General features: G+C 41.8%; 1 long non-coding RNA gene across 1 annotated transcript in view; it reads right to left on the reverse strand.

The window, feature by feature from the left end:
• Nucleotides 1–11,628: 11,628 nt before the first annotated feature.
• LOC138672307 (uncharacterized) overlaps nucleotides 11,629–13,165 on the reverse strand; it is a 159,617-nt gene continuing 158,080 nt past the window's right edge. Inside the window, exon 4 of the long non-coding RNA XR_011319701.1 lies at nucleotides 11,629–12,019. This is a non-coding gene — a long non-coding RNA (uncharacterized lncRNA). The remainder of the gene's footprint in view (nucleotides 12,020–13,165) is intronic.

A 13,165-nucleotide genomic window follows, 5' to 3' on the forward strand; every position in this document is an offset into this window, starting at 1 on the left:
ATCCGAGATTTCGCAGACTCATTTGTAGCTCTTCCACAATCTCTTCAAAGTTGTCTGCTTTCTTATTCCTTAGAAAATTCTGCACCACATTACAAAATGCATTCCAAGCTCATTCTTCTGTCTCATTCATTGATGTGATAAAATTTGGGTCTCTCATAAGTGTTCTTATTTGAGGTCCATCGAATATTCCAGCCTTTTTCTTCTCTTCACTAAGACCAGGAAAAGTTGAACATATATAGTAAAGCATTCTCCACTGTGATTGAGAGCTTTGACGAACTGCGTCATCAATCCAAGTTTTATGTGTAAGGGAGGAAAGACAATGTCCTTCCTATCCACTAGAGGATCATGGATTACATTCTTATCGCCAGATGCCAAACTCTATTGCTGAGGCCATTCACTTTTCACCCAATGCTCTGCTGTAGCTCTACTATCCCAGTAGCACAGAAAACAAGGGTGTTTTGTGTACCCTCCTTGCAGACCCAAGACAAAGTTAACCATTTTCAAATCAACACAAACTAACCACCCATGAACATTATATTGTAACCTCTCTAGAACAATTAGGATGTTTTTATATTCTTCTTTAAGTTTTACAGAATGAGCTATTGGTGCAGAGCCACACTTATTTCCATTGAGTAACAGAACACATTTTAAACTTCTTTTGGAACTATCAATAAAAAGCCTTCAATCCCTTGGATCATATGCTGGAAGTCCCATAAAGAAAAGTAACCCTTCAACATCAGTACAATAGACAAGCTTGCCATCTGAATGGAAGTACTTATGCAGTTCTGCTTCCCTGTTACGATAAAATGAGACACTTGTACCGGGTTTCAACATTCGATTCTCTTGTAGTCTTGAAGCCAATAGTTCAGCAGACTCTTTTGGTAGATAAAGATCTCTAACCAGATCATTCAAAGCAGACTGAGTAAACAGAATTGGTTTGTCACCATCTTCATCACATGGCTGAAAAATATCTGGACTGTCTTCTTCATCAGTATAACAATGTGAGGAGAGTTCTGTGCCAATGTTTTCTGGAAGCGCAGTAAATTTTGGAACCGGTATGTCTTCACTATGGGCAACTGGTCGAATAGCTGAAGGGAAACTCGTGTATTGCAAATATTGCTTGTTTTTCTTATTGAAACCTTTTACATCGACAAGGCAGAAATAGAAGTCTTCTAAATGATTAGTTGGTTCTCTCCAAACCATAGGAACTCCAAACTGAAGTTTAATATTTAGAATTGAGAGTCCTCAGTGGTTGATACCTTTTAATGGCTAACTGAAAAGATGGTAACAAATTGCAAGCTTTCGAGACTACACAGGTCTCTTCATCAGGCAAAGACTAAAGCAAATTCTGAAGAATCACATATTTATGCACAACATAGCACAGAAAAAAAAGGGAAAAACCATGGATAAGACAGGTGACATGAAGCAGAATTACCATGAGTGATACACAGTTATGTCCATAAATATTGGGCCACTTCTTAGATAAGGATTGTTTTATTGGGGTCTAGTTCTGTTGTAATGGCCCCTCATAGTCTGAGGGGCAAGTGTCGCACGGATTTATGTCTTTTCACATCAACTAAGAAACTTGCCCCTCAGACTATGAGGGGTCATCACAACAGAACCAGACCCCAATAAAACAATCCTTATCCAAGAACTGGCCCAATATTTATGGAAATAAGTGTTTATCACTCATGGTAATTCTGCTTCATGTCACCTGTCTTATCCATGGTCTGTCTTATCCATGTTTTTTCTGCAGCGCCCCAGAGATCTGGTCGTTGCAGTATGACACTCTGCCACTAAGGGGAGTGATGGTACGTATGATGGCACTGAAGGAATTCTACTGACCAGGTATCACCAGCACACATTACACTTCACACTCCAGCCATTAGGGGAAGAAAAAAGCTTTATTTATTGGGCCACTCCTCACACTGGTAAAACTAGGGGTTGGATAGGAAGTTAGTCAGAAGCTGTCTGGGTTGGATTCAGGCAACATCCCGTGGCAGGGGGTGTTGCAGGGAGAAGACACAGGGGGGTCCCTGTCAGGCATGGGAACATGGCAGGTGCCTAGCGAACAGAGCAGAACGTAACGGAACCGCGCCTGCACACCCCGCGGCGGTATCCTAAGAGAGAGACACGAAGGGAAGGATATTGTGGAACAGTGAGAAATGAGATCAAGCACAAAGGAGAACCAGTAGGAGTCATGCCGTTAGACCGAGGCAGCATCCTACTGAGGCGCGTAGCCGGTGGCCGGAACACTGCGGGAGTAACTGACTCTAGGCCTTACTTCGAACTCCGCAGGACAGTTAATTATAGGTTGGCTGTCTACCTTAAATTTCCTACGAAGACATAGGGGGCAACGCGTGGAGAGGGGGGTCTCTAGGGTCCCGGAAGAGCTCCGAGCCTTCCCGTCATACGGGTGCGTCCTAGCCATAACATACCTGGGGAACGAGAAACTAGTAACATCTGGAACAAGCTACAGAGAATTAGAAAGAACGAACGAACGAGAACAGCAGTTGTGAGGACTATTCCGAATGCTCAGCAGGGTAGCACTACAACACACAGGTGCTAGTGGTAGGCACTGATTTCCACCTGCAAAGGGAACTCTGGAAGTGCCCATTGGACCGGCCAGTCTCAGATAGCCCTGTTAAGCGTGCTCTGGATTGAGGATCCTGAAGTCTTCAGTAAAGAGGTAAAGAGACTGCAACCTTGTGTCCTCGTTATTGACTGCACCTTACACCATCACCATCCACCTTACTGGGAGCCCTGGGGACATACTTCACCTGTGGGAAGGTATCCCATGCAGCTGCCATTCCATTACCCCAGCGGACCCCACAGCAGCGTCGGTCACCCTGACCGAACACCACAGGTGGTGTCACGAAAACCTTGAAGACTCCCATCACCTTTTATTGGACGCCCCTTAGCAGGGTCACGGACCGGGTCTAGCCACCGTGACAGCCTCAGAACCGAACCAGAAAGGCCCGGTACCGAGAACTCGTGGTCCTGTATCTGGGGGCGCTCCATTTCCCTTTTTTTTTTCTGTGCTATGTTGCGCATAAATATGTGATTCTTCAGAATTTGTTTTAGTCTTTGCCTGATGAAGAGACCTGTGTAGTCTCGAAAGCTTGGAATTTCTTACCATCTTTTTAGTTAGCCATTAAAAGGTATCAACCACTGAGGACTCTCAATTCTAAATATTTTTCTATCTACTAGCTAACACGGTACCAAGATATATTTCTTTCCTGTGTCAAACTGAAGTTTAGCATTCTTTCCTTGAGACCATGATCTCAAGCTCTCAATACAGGCTTTGCACACTTTGTGAGGAGCCCAATGCTTGTCTTGTTCTCCAAGTTTTACTTTGAAGTACGCAAAATACACCCTCTTAACAAAGTCAGTAATGTTGCGCCTCTGAGTCTTGTTATAGCTGTTTTTCATTCTGACCCAAATGTCAGCTGACAGATCACCAGTGAGGACCAAATTGTGGAGTTAAGCCCGTCATTTTACAAGCGCGCTTGGAGACAAAAAGACACCTCACACATATCCTGTGAGCAAGTCACTTTTATCTGAAGTAATAGAGCAAGAAAGCAATATTTTATACCATTTACAACAAATGTAATTCTCAATGCAATTCATGTAGCCCCCACCATCACCCAGGGTCATACTGACCTTTAATCTATCACGTACCAAATAACATGTTGTGACTGAATATGGAGAACATACATGATAAGAAGTGTAGTCTCCTTGAAGTGGAGACACTAAGACTACTGCATCAACAGATTCTAGTAATTCTAACAATCAAAGGCAAGAGGCACTTAAAGACAAACTATTAACCATTCTATATCAATTTCCCCCTTTTTTAAATGGTATAACCTCTGCTACGGGGTCAGCTGATGTCCACAAAGGAGCTCCTGTCTCATGGGTCTAATACCCACAAGGGGACTTCCTACCTGCTTCACCCATCCACCCTCAGTGTGGACACTCACCTCCCCAGTCAACAGTGGCCATACGGGGCCTTATATACTACAGAAGGTTCAGCCTTAGGGTTTTTTTCTACACATACATTATTCCATAGCTTAGGTAATACATATATTAGCGCTTTTATGGCTACATAAAACAATAAGCAAAGCAACAAAATTTGTATACAAGTCTGTAAAACACCAAAAATAATCTATCCCGCTAGGCCGCTAAGCCAATTGGCTGGATTTAAAAAGGAGTCTCTATATTGTATTAGTCTCATTAAGAGCCTTAAGGAACCACGAAAATCTGAGTCCAAGTCTCACTTGTGCATGCAGTGTGGTGTTAATACCTTCCTTGGGTCCTGTGGTAAGGCTAAGTACAGCATAGTCCTTGCAGATACTGGGCTGTGTGCACAGATCCAACAGTCCAGCAGTTTTTGTCCTTCCGCGTCTTTTATAAGAAAAGCAAGATGTTGAATAAGTTTGTTTATCCAGTGTCTCTGTAAGATGCAAACATCCTACCACAGCCAGCAAGGTGATTAGGACAACAGTCATTCTGCTGATGAAAATATCTTTTTGCAGTGACTGGCAAGGATCCAGGTGGGCTTTCCCTCAAGTTTCCCTGAGGTGAATGTGGTCAGCTGGACTTTAAAACGGGCCGTCAAACCGTGGATCTAGGCTCCTTCTCACGTGTCTGTGTATGACCACCAATCACCTGGATTCAGCTGATATACGTCTGTGTATGACCACCAATCACCTGGATTCAGCTGATGTATGTCTGTGTATGACCACCAATCACCTGGATTCAGCTGATGTACATCTGTGTATGACCACCAATCACCTGGATTCAGCTGATATACTTCTGCACTGGCATTAGGATCTGGAATGGATGAAAACACATGTTTATGCACCACATTAAGTCTTTTCTGTAAGGCCTGGACATGGGCTGTCATAGCACCGTGTTGCTTTTGTAGCACCTGTGGGAAGTACAGACCAGCCTCTGGCAAACTACTAAACAGGACTTCAAAAGGACACAAGCCTGTCTTTCTATTTGGAGTGTGTGTGACTGAAAAGAGTGCAAGAGACAAACACTCTACCCCGCTCTTTCCTTTGTCTGCCATGGCCTTTGATTTTCCAGTTTAAGTGTCCCATTTAGTCTCATCACTTTCCCACTACTTTGTGGTCTATATGGTGCATGATATGCTTGCTGTACTCCCAGGACCTGCATGACTTCCCTCATTATTTCTCCCGTGAAGTGTGTGTCCCTATCGCTGTCTATGGTTTCTAGGACACCATACCTGCAGATCAGTTTTTTTCATGAGTTTGTCTGCAGTCGCTTTAGTATTTGCACATTTTACCAGATAGGCTTCCAGCCAACCAGAGAAGAGATCTACACATACTAGGACATTTTTCACACACTCCTACCTTGGGTAGCTGTATGTAGCCAGTCTGCAGTCTCTGAAACGGGTAGAGAGGTCTGGGTGTCGCTTTCTTAGGGATTTTTACTGTTTTACCTGGGTTGTGCTGTGCACAAATGAGGCATGACCGTACGAGCTTTGCGGCTGCGTAACTGAAACCAGGAGCGATCCAGAAGGCATCTTGTGTTGCTTGCACCATGATTGGGAGAAGGGATCTTGGTATATACGATTTATCCTGATTCTCCCATACTCTTTCTGAGTTCAGCTCAGCTCCCATTCTCCCAGTGTTCCTTCTCTGTTTGGGCAGCTGGAGGGATTTCAGGACATCTAGGCTCAGTGTGGCTGGAATACGCTGACTCCCCGCCACCGTCCACTGCTCCCTAGGCTGCCTTGCTGCTACTTTAGCAGCCTCGTCTGTCCTCCTGTTGCCCTTTTCCTCCACAGAGTCACCGTCCGTGTGTGCTTTTACCTTGACGATGCCAACCTGGACTGATAACGTCAATGCCTCCACTAATTGTTTCACCAGCTCTGCATTTTTAATGGGCTTACCGGCTGATGTAAGAAACGTTCTGCTTCTTCAGATAGGGCAATAATCATGGGATATTCCCCATGCACAATTCGAATCTGTGTAACTGTTAGCGACTTTATCTGCAGCAGCTCTACACGCTTCAGTGAGTGCCTTCAACTCTGCCTCCTGCACCGACATGTGAGGAGCGAGTGGTTCAGCTCAGATTACCTCATGTGAGGATACTAATGCATATCCAATGTAGAGTCGCCCATTCTGGTGGTATCTGAAGCCATCTACAAAAATAAAAAACCTCAAAATATGCATTAGGAACAGGTTTTTTTTTCTTCCCACGAACATATGTAAAACCCACTGTCTCCTGACTCATCAGTTCCTATGCAGTCATGTTCGTGCATCATGTCAACGTCATGTCATGTTCTCTTTCCCACCTGCCAATGCTGTCACCAATTCCCCCTTTTCTGAATCCGCAGGCAGATGAGTGGCTGGATTCAGAACATTATGTCTTTTGAGGGTGACATATTCAGGAATTAGTATTAGAGCACATTCAAGTCTGATCTGTCTATCCATTGACAATTTGTTTTGGTTGAACTTGTACGAGTATGGCATTAATGTCACGTGGGGAACAAAATTGTCAAAAAGTCAAAAAGAAAAAGTCAGTGTGATTTCACATGCCTTTCAGTAATACAGCAGCTCTTACAGCACGTACACATATAGAAGACCCTCTAATCACAAGGTCTAATTGTGCTAAGTAGTAAGCTATCAGTCTCTGTTTCTTTCCATGTTGTTGTGTCAGTACTGCGGTAGCATGTCCACCCTGCTCTGTGAAAAATAAGAAAAATGGCTGATCCTAGTTTGGAATGTCTGACACAATGAGCAGCTTGAGAGAGTGGAAGGAGTCAATTGCTTCTTGAGTGAGATTGTAGGGTTCTGATGGCAAACAATCATAGAGTGGGTGCATCATTTGTGAAGCAGACCTTATCCAAGGCCTACAGTAGGTCACCAAACCTAGAAAAGTGCGTAGATGCTGGTGTGACCTGAGTAAAGGGAGATTTGTATTGCCTGTTTTCTGTCTTCAGTCAGGTGTCTTGTACCTTCAGCAATACAATGTCCTAAAAATGTCACCTTTTGTTTGCAATACGGTAATTTGTCACGTCAGACTCTGCAACCCTTTTCTGCCAAAAAAAAAAAAAAAAAACACAGCAAGGAAACTGTAGCTTCCGGACATCTGGTCCGGGCAGCAGAGCAAGAGGTCATCCACGTACTGTAATAGCACAATCTGTGGATGAGGTGGTTGCCACTGCTCAAGAATCCCTGCCATCGCTGTTGAATAGATGGTTGGGGAGTTCTTTCCCCCTTTGTGGGAGGACCGTCCAACAGTATTGTTTACCTTCGTGAGTGAAAGAAAAAAAATACTGACAGTCAGAGTGCAGTGGTACAGAGAAAAATGCATTTGCCAAATCAATAACTGTGAAACATTTTGACATTGCGGGTATCTGTGACCGTACGGTGTGTGTATTAGGGACAGTTGAGGTCACACTCACTGTAACATCATTAATAGCTCGTTAGTCATGAACCATTCTGTAAGTGTCAGGGGAACCCTTTGGGTCCTTTTTTCTTAATGGGATACAAAGGGGTGTTGCAGGGGGAATATCTCTGCACTAGAACCCCTGCCTTAACATACTCTTTAATATCCCTGCTCAGGGCCATTGATTTGACTAGACTTAAGGGGTATTGCCTTAACCAAAGAGGAGTGATTACTTCTCTTGATTTATCATGACAGGGGGAATGGGCAGCCGACCCATATCAGATTTTCCCCTTGCCCAAACGGTGTCTGGTACCTGACTCTTTTCCCTGTCCTCAGACATTCTGGTGTCAGGTGTTACTTTCACTACTCTTGCCATATACACCATTTCTGCAATATTACACAAGTGTTTATATAAGTCACACATTAATGTCCGAATATTTATACCCGTATTTGATTGGGTAGAGTATCCCTTAAAAAAACTAAATTTGATTCACAAAATGTTACCAAAAGAAATTATATATATGAATATATATATATATATATAATTACGAAAGATACTGAGTCATAAAATGGGGGAGCACAATGCCATAGGCCACAGCAAAGCACAATTCTAAGAAAGTAACAGCCCTATATAAATCCATAACTAACAGTTCCAAATACAAAAAGAAGGGATTTGAAAAATACCAAATATCAATGCCAGTCGCCTGCGATTAGGTATAAGGACTGGAAAAGACAAATAAACAGTGACTATGGTTTGAGCCAATATAATGAATGGCTAAAAAACTATATATCATATGAAGACAACCTAGAAATACACAGTAACTATACCATCTTTGTGCAAGGAAACTACTAAAACTGGCAAATGAATGGAATTAAGTGTAACTACAATAGGGCATGATTTACCTGTGGTATAATGTGCACGTGGAAGACCCTGGCATCCCTCTGCCCTAAGTGTTTATATGAAAGTGGACTTGTGACTGTAATACCCTCAGGAGAGCACTGTATAGTGCCTAGACAGCACTCAACTCTGCTCCGAGCAAATTCATAGGGGTATTGTCACTAACAATAAGTTTGTAAGCACCTCTTGGCTGTCTCGTGACTCTAGTCTTTTATTGTTTAGTCATAGGGGCTTCAGTCGCTTGTCCCCCTACCCTCACGTATTCCACAGTCTCGTCAGTAATCATGTCTGGCAGTATCAAGTCTTTGTGTACTAGTCCCAGCTGCCCCAGTGTCGGTCAAGAATTCTGTCTATTTCCCTCCCAGCATTGGTATGGTGGTCCTCAAGGCTGGACCAGGTCCGGAGGGGACAATAACAGGGCACAAATTTGTCACTGGGTTGTCAGTTTCCTAGTCTGAATTGGTCTGAGTGTCCATTTTCTCCACAATTCCAGCACTTCACTGTTTCTAAGTCCTTAGGTCCCTTACTACGTCTCTACTGTTTTCCTTGTGCTCCAGCATACATGACACGTCGTCTTATTGTCCTAGTTTCTTCAACTCCTGAGCAATCTTCAGGAGGTCTTTGGATCTACATTTCTCCATTTAGGTCCGGCTGTCTGTACTGCGTCTCATAAGCCTTTTGTCATACCGTAAATGAATGTATTTACCAATATTTTAAGATCAAGTGGGTTTACTGGACTGTACCCCATGTCTGCCCATTTCAGCTGTAACCGTCCAGAGTACATCTCTACACTCTCTCCTTTTGCCACATCTGTAAAAGTCTTAATTTGCATCCTAGTACGTCACCTGCTTTGGTGCTCACCAACTCTCTAGGTCTGCTCAGGTGCACTTATACGTCCATCATATTGTCTTTGTCTGTAAAATGGGAAAGGTTTGTTCTCAGGGTCAGCCAATCATTTTAGCATAGCTAGCTAGTCAGAGGGCTTCCAGGGATAATACTCCTGTATCTGTCTTACACTACCTGATTACATCACAGATCATACAAGTATTTCTCCAGTCTGGGTTTGTCTGACCGCAATGTTTACAAGCCCATCTGTCTTGTCTTGGTCTCTGGTTATACAAAGGTATGACCGTAGCAGTAATGTGTCGGTCATAGTCGGACTTTTGAGCATCAAAACATTCATAATACACCTTACTACCGTCCTGCTGCACTCTCTCTCAGATGCCATTTATTCACATGCTATTTTCCTCATTTGTCTGTGCCTTTTTGAACATCCAAACATCCATCCACTCACTGGCATTTTTGCCTTTTTCAATATTGGTCTCACATCTTCACTGCTTCCTTTCCTTCTCTGTCTATTACAATCTCTATAGCGGTTCTGGATCCCATTGGGGGCCCTGACTGCACACAGAATAAGTTGCCCATGGCTTCAACTTATCCGCTCAGACACTCACCTCTAAAAATGCCCTTTATTAGTGTGCCTTGCCTTAAACCAGGGTTGCAACACGTGACAAGTCAGAGTGAGTGTCAAGGTTTAGCGAGCAGGTTACACCACCTACCACTCGGTAGACCTAAAGGATTCTAGCGAGCAGGTTAACCACCTACCACTCGGTAGATCAGCTGGCTAGCACAGCTCCATGGAACGGCAAGGTTACACCACCAATTTGCCGTAGGCTGACTGTAGCAGGTTACACCACCTATTACATCAGCCGTGCAGTTGGCTACCTCCTCTCTTGATCCTCAATTTGCTATATATCAATCACTCAACTTGAAGCAGGAGAATCTTTTACCAATCTTTTCAATCACTTTAAGTTTCCTCTAAAATAGGCACAATTCTTTCACTTTCAAATTCCAACTTCAATTGTACAACATTCCCTTTTTCTTCAATACCTACAGTACTTATTGCTTTAAACACAATCTCTCAGCGTGTACTAAACCAAAGACAGAGAAACTTTAGAATGCAGTTATGTGGACCCCCTTCCTCTGGCCCACAGCACAAAAGGGAGAAATGTCAAGCAAGTCGCGCAGGGTCTCAGCTTACCCCTCCCATCAGCTATTTCGCGCTGATAAGCTTGTTGTCTTACACACACACATAGAAACAGAATGCAGCAGTTTTCAAACTTAATCTCTACAAAACATTCATTCTCTCGGAATTAAAACAGTTTCTCTATACAGGCAGATCACTGCACAACTTGAATAAGCTGATTCTGACCGCGTCCGGCCAAAACACATATAGAAACCTATCCAATGTCAAACTACACATAACACGGGTTTCACTGAATCTCAGATGTAAATTAAATGTACATTAAAAATATCCACAACTCATTCGTCCTGGACAATTAACAACAGTTAGATAAGTAATGATACTTATGTGATCACTCATACATACATGCTCATTCAGGGATTGTTGTTTCTTTTCCTTTCACTTTCAGTTGATTTTTACAAGAAGAAAATCCCTTATCTCAATCACTCCACCTAATTCAGCTCAAACTGCGCTGAATAATGTCTTCTGTCACATACAGAGGACCACACCTAACTGAACCCCTAATCAATCAGGGATTTATGTTTATTCCTTATACTTATTTACTCACCTCTTAGCTCATTCAGAGTTCTCATAGACATACAAGGCTCACACAGCCTGCCTATTTTGCACTTTGGAATTAACACAACTCTATATAACAAAAAACTGCAGCAGTGTCCACTGACACTCTGAAAGCACTTTAAGGCCAAACAACAAAAACCACGGCCTTAATACAAAATACAGCTTCATATAATGTACTGCCAATCCAAAGTGACCAAAATAACAACACTGCACAGAGTCTATCCCAGCTCTGTATTACACACTACGCAAATACACAACCAATTAGGATACTGACAATTGATACAGATAACAATTATCATCTTATAACTCTATTATTCAACTCTCATACGGACATAAATAGACAAAACACAAAACTCACTGGTGATGTGGATTCTTTGAACCATGCTCGCAGCCTTTTACCCAGAGGTATGGAGAGATCCAGATGAGAGATTGCAAGTGCAAAACAGGTCTGTAAGAATAATTTTTCTCACCTTGCTGCAGCTGTTGTTTTGCATGCCAATCTCCCAGAAGCTCCCCCATACGGATTCCGAATAGGCTGGATACACGGCCCCGGTCGGGCGCCAAAACTGTTATAGCTGTTTTTCATTCTGACCCAAATGTCAGCTGACAGATCACCAGTGAGGACCAAATTGTGGAGTTAAGCCCGTCATTTTACAAGCACGCTTGGAGACAAAAAGACACCTCACACATATCCTGTAAGCAAGTCACTTTTATCTGAAGTAATAGAGCAAGAAAGCAATATTTTATACCATTTACAACAAATGTAATTCTCAATGCAATTCATGTAGCCCCCACCATCACCCAGGGTCATACTGACCTTTAATCTATCACGTACCAAATAACATGTTGTGACTGAATATGGAGAACATACATGATAAGAAGTGTAGTCTCCTTGAAGTGGAGACACTAAGACTACTGCATCAACAGATTCTAGTAATTCTAACAATTAAAGGCAAGAGGCACTTAAAGGCAAACTATTAACCCTTCTATATCAGTCTTCACAGTAAAGTTTCCACAGATGTAACAAAAAATATTTGGATCATTTGAGCACTGTCTTCTGCGAGATGTAGAGGCCATTGTTAGATCAGCAAAACATCCTGCGGAGAAATACAAGATAAAAGTTGTTAGCTACCTGAGTTTTTCATTGAATTTCTGCCCCCCTCCCCCACACACACACCTTAGGTATTGATTCACAAGCAAAAAACAGAAAAACAACGGGATAAAAACAATAAATATCAAAATTCATTGAAAATTTCAATAAATAAAACAGTACCTGCACACGACTGTTGTGTACGTTGAAAACTGTTTACTTTCTTATCATAACAAATGGGAATTATGCATGTTCAAAGAAAACAAAGATATTCTCACATTTATTGGGAGACTAGATGAAAACTAAATTTACCTTAGTGAACCGTATAAACCGGCACTTTTCATACACTACTTATATTTATCATGGATTTCATGAAAATGGGCTATATACCTATAGCGCAAAAACGTGATGTGATAGAGAAATTATAAGATCAGATTTGAATTAAGCACCCTCAAATTAGTCTAAAACTGTTCTTAAAGTCCATGCCAGAAATTTTTTTTTGTAGACCAGTGTTATAAGGTTCCATCTGGGGTGAAAGGTATGATTATATGGGTTCATTGTGCTTGAAATCCTTGCTAAAATTGGTGTTCCCTATATTCATAGATATATTACAGGACATTTTGTAAGATGTCACTTTTAAAAGCAATTACCATTTGTTATTTGTCTGCCAAAAAACTGTATATAGTATAATGTGATATATTAAATTACAGTATAAAACATTTGATATAAAATAATGGAAGATAATATAATGTATAAACTTTGCAAATTGTGTATACCAAATGCAGTTCTAAGAAGTAAACTGCATATTTTAATCCTTAAGGTCGTCATGAAACAAACAGTAATAATAAGGCAAACCTTCCAAGTCAGTTGCATCAGTTTGTAAATCTTTTTTACTACATCCTCATTAAATGCTTTTAAAAAAGAAAGGCTACTGTGGAAATACAATAGTGGAACGTGGGTGGATGTAAAAGGCAATCCATAAAGAATGATTTGTCAAAAGCTGAAAACTTTATGACTTATACTATTTAATATTGCCAAGGTGAAGGAAATATAAACATGCCTCAAAGTTATACCTTAGGGCTAATAGATTGTAAATATTGTAGACCTATATACAGGCTATGTACACTTTTACACATGATTTTTATCATTCATT

Source organism: Ranitomeya imitator, chromosome 3 (assembly GCF_032444005.1).
Source record: "Ranitomeya imitator isolate aRanImi1 chromosome 3, aRanImi1.pri, whole genome shotgun sequence".
Taxonomy (NCBI): Eukaryota; Metazoa; Chordata; class Amphibia; order Anura; family Dendrobatidae; genus Ranitomeya; species Ranitomeya imitator.